This window comes from Gossypium hirsutum, chromosome D04 (assembly GCF_007990345.1).
Source record: "Gossypium hirsutum isolate 1008001.06 chromosome D04, Gossypium_hirsutum_v2.1, whole genome shotgun sequence".
Lineage (NCBI taxonomy): Eukaryota > Viridiplantae > Streptophyta > Magnoliopsida > Malvales > Malvaceae > Gossypium > Gossypium hirsutum.
The window spans coordinates 15,577,867-15,582,963 of record NC_053440.1 but is presented as its reverse complement, the minus strand read 5'-3'; positions in this window follow the sequence as shown (position 1 = coordinate 15,582,963).

The window sequence follows — 5,097 nt, the reverse complement described above, 5'->3', positions numbered from 1 at the left end:
CTATTTTTACATTTCTCAATAGATTTAGACTCGGGATCCAAATTTTCTTTTATTATTTCTATAGCAATAAATAGGATGTAACAACATCCATTAAATGCATGTCAAGCTTTTTACGTACTGCCATACTAATAAGATATCTAAACGTGATTGCATCCACCACAGGAAAATATGTCTATTCATAATCAACGCCAGGCCTTTGTGAAAAACCTTGTGCTACAAATCGAGCTTTATATCTTACGACTTCATCAATTTCATTTCATTTTCATACAAATACTCATTTATATCCTACTGGCTTTGCACCTTTAGGTGCTTGGACTACAGGTCCAAAAACTTCACGTTTAGAAAGTGAATTCAATTTTGCTTGAATTGCATCTTTCCATTTTTGCCAATCTTTTCTATTTTTACATTCCTCAATAGATTTAGACTCGGGATCCTCATTTTCTATTATTATTTCTATAGCAATAAATAGGATGTAACAACATCCGTTAGATGCATGTCAAGCTTTTTACGTACTGCCATACTAATAAGATATCTAAACGTGATTACATCCACCAAATGAAAATATGACTATTCATAATCAATGCCAGGCCTTTGTGAAAATCCTTGTGCTACAAATCGAGCTTTATATCTTAAGACTTCATCAATTTCATTTCATTTTATACAAATACTCATTTATATCCTATTGGCTTTACACCTTTAGGTGTTTGGACTAAAGGTCAAAAAACTTCACGTTTAGAAAGTGAATTCAATTCAGCTTGAATTGCATCTTTCCATCTTTGCCAATCTTTTCTTTTTTACATTCCTCAATAGATTTAGACTCACGATCCTCATTTTCTTTTATTATTTCTATAGCAATAAATAGGATGTAACAACATCCATTAGATGCATGTCAAGCTTTTTACGTACTGCCATACTAATAAGATATCTAAACGTGATTGCATCCACCACATGAAAATATGTCTATTCATAATCAATGCCAGGCCTTTGTGAAAATCCTTGTGCTACAAATCGAGCTTTATATCTTACGACTTCATCAATTTCATTTCATTTTCATACAAATACTTATTTCTATCCTACTGGCTTTACACCTTTAGGTGTTTGGACTACAGGTCCAAAAACTTCACGTTTAGAAAGTGAATCCAATTCAGCTTGAATTGCATCCTTCCATTTTTGCCAATCTTTTCTATTTTTACATTCCTCAATAGATTTAGACTGAGGATCCTCATTTTCTTTTATTATTTCTATAGCAATAAATAGAATGTAACAATATCCATTAGATGCATGTCAAGCTTTTTACGTACTGCCATACTAATAAGATATCTAAACGTGATTGCATCCACCACATGAAAATAAGTCTATTCATAATCAATGCCAGGCCTTTGTGAAAATCCTTGTGCTACAAATTGAGCTTTATATCTTACGACTTCATCAATTTCATTTCATTTTCATACAAATACTCATTTATATCCTACTGGCTTTACACCTTTAGGTGTTTGGACTACAGGTCCAAAAACTTCACGTTTAGAAAGTGAATTCAATTATGCTTGAATTGCATCTTTCCATTTTTGCCAATCTTTTCTATTTTTACATTCCTCAATAGATTTAGACTCGGGATCCTCATTTTCTATTATTATTTCTATAGCAATAAATAGGATGTAACAACATCCATTAGATGCATGTCAAGCTTTTTACGTACTGCCATACTAATAAGATATCTAAACGTGATTACATCCACCAAATGAAAATATGACTATTCATAATCAATGCCAGGCCTTTGTGAAAATCCTTGTGCTACAAATCGAGCTTTATATCTTAAGACTTCATCAATTTCATTTCATTTTTATACAAATACTCATTTATATCCTATTGGCTTTACACCTTTAGGTGTTTGGACTACAGGTCCAAAAACTTCACGTTTAGAAAGTGAATTCAATTCAGCTTGAATTGCATCTTTCCATCTTTGCCAATCTTTTCTATTTTTACATTCCTCAATAGATTTAGACTCAGGATCCTCATTTTCTTTTATTATTTCTATAGCAATAAATAGGATGTAACAACATCCATTAGATGCATGTCAAGCTTTTTACGTACTGCCATACTAATAAGATATCTAAACGTGATTGCATCTACCACATGAAAATATGTCTATTCATAATCAATTCCAGGCCTTTGTGAAAATCCTTGTGCTACAAATCGAGCTTTATATCTTACGACTTCATCAATTTCATTTCATTTTCATACAAATACTTATTTATATCCTACTGGCTTTACACCTTTAGGTGTTTGGACTATAGGTCCAAAAACTTCACGTTTAGAAAGTGAATTCAATTCAGCTTGAATTGCATCTTACCATTTTTGCCAATCTTTTCTATTTTTACATTCCTCAATAGATTTAGACTCAGGATCCTCATTTTTTTTTACTTCTATGTGCCCATCTATGTATTTTTTTCTAGAATTTTTGGTTGGGCCAATCAGTACAGTTTATTAGTCAAAGTTCCCCAAGTTGCAGGGGTCGACTACACTGACCTTTGCCCATTACGACTGGGATATCTCCCTGCACGGGGCTTCAATACTGTTGCCGTTTGTTTCTATGGAAACTAGACTCAGAGAGGAATCTGCACATATATGGTACGACCCCTAATTATCTCTGGTTAATTTATAATGAATTTCCAAAGTCGGAGCAGGGAATCCAGAAACCGTTCTGGCCCTGTCCCACTAAAATCTGATTATCTCTTAATATACTGCCCATATGATCTTTTCGTTACTTCCTCATGAAAACAGACTCATCGAGCTTCGATTACGTAATTTATTCATCAATTAATTCCACTCCTACTATTTTTAGTGATTTTTCAATCTCATGACACTGCTGCTGCCAGCATCTGTTACGAAAGTAACTAGGTCCATTTCATGCCTACCCTCGATCCAACTCAATCGAACATTCGTGCCATTTTCGCATGGCTTAAAGTTTACATGCCATAATTCAAACACAACGTACTAGCTTATACATGCCAAAATGATCTTCTAAGCACACTAAGAAGAAAGTACCAAAACTAGCTATCCGATGTGATGACTTCGATGACGGCCCGACCCCGCAAAAATTGATGAGTCCAAGCAACCTATAATGGGTGACAAGGAAACACCGGGTGAGTTTATAACTCAGTAAGTCATAAGCAATGCTCTACTATACATCAATAACATTATCACAAGAGGAACAAAATGGAATGAGACAATTTACTCCATCCATACCGAACCATGCCATAGTTCCTCCAACCTACCGATTCAATTTCATATCAATTCATGCATTCACAATTCATATACTCATCAATAGGACATTGAAGCATTTTCATAAATCAATTTATTTTCGTTACAATCAAACCACAAAACGGCCTTTCACCCATCCTACGATAAATTTTTATGTACGTGACTTCAAGTATAGTTGTCACATAGGTTCAACTTACCGAGCTCAACACCAAGTATACGCATAGCACATATTAGCCATGTACTCAAGACACTTACCCGATCCGCTGTCCGCGATCAACTCAATAGTGTCGCACACATAGTGTCCATAATGATTCACGAATGTATATTGAGCCCGCACACTCAGTGCTATATAATCAACTCGCACACTTAGTGCCACGTAATCAAATCGCACACTTAGTGCTACATAGTCAGACTCGCACACTTAGTGCCGCATGGTCAATTCGCACACTTAGTGCATCATATTCATTTCGCACACTTAGTGCAACATAGTCGAATCGCACACTTAGTGCTGTACAATTTAATCCCGCGCACTTAGCGCCAATCCCATGGTCATAAATGGTTATCCCGCACGTTTAGTGCCGAGATCAACAACTCATTACATCTTACCTCTTTTATTTCATTCAACAATTTCATCATCACATACGTACATGCATATATATGTACATTTATTCATTCCATTCAGCATCAATACATAACATTATGACCATTGAAATAATACCAACTACATGCTTAATGACTTACCTCGTGTTGGGTAAGACGGTTCCAACTCGGCTACTCGATAACCTTTTCTTTGCCTTTGCTCGATTCACCTCCTTTAACTCCTTGAGCTAAATCAATAATTTAACTAGTTTAATCACCTTGCTAAATATTTACAATCCAATTTCACATGTATATGTATGTTAGTATATTCGGCTAACAACCTCATGCAACTATCATGTCATCAAAAAAAAATCTAATCACACATGCACATGCATTAGGTAAGTTACCTTTGCTAATTTTAAACCCAACATCACACAAGCTCTCAAGAGATGGCCGAATGCCTCTTTTGTTACCCAACTAATCATTCAACAATTCCATCCCCTTTACCACCCCTTTTATGCCTAATTATTTAAATCAAGATAAGGTCATCAACATGCCTAACCATAGCCGAATGTGCAACATTAATCTATCACCTCTATCTCTTAAATACTATCAAGTTCATTTACTTCTAATTTCTTAAGTTCAACATCTTAATGCCCATTATAGCTACTCCCATAATCTACATTTAAAAAAATCGGCAACACCCACATTCAACTATCTTAGCCGAATTCTCCTCCACACTTAGGCCAAAGTATGCACATTAAGCTTAATACAACTTTCATTATACCTTCCACCCTAAAACATAATTTATAAATCTTACCCTTCCTTCCATGTTTCGGTCAATTGTTCAAATTACCTCATAGCATGAACATTTTTTTTCAACTAATCTAGCATGCTCATTCGGCCTTAACAATGAACCTCTTCTCATACAAGGACAAAAATAAATCAAATGAACCTTCCATCTAAACCCCCTTTCTACCTTCTACTCATTCAATAATACATGAAAACAACTACTAATTCTAGCACTTTGATACACGGTTTAGTGTCCAACCATCATAAAAGTTTGAATCCTTCTTAATATTGTCAAAATACATTCACAAATTGACTTAAACATATAAGAAGATTTAACTAACACTTCAAAACTTACCTCCTACTAGCAAGATGTAGTGCCGAATTGCCTAAAGGAGAATTTTCCTTTTTCTCTTCTTTGGTTTCGGTTTTGGCAAGGTGGAGAAGAATATGAACACTCCTCTTCCC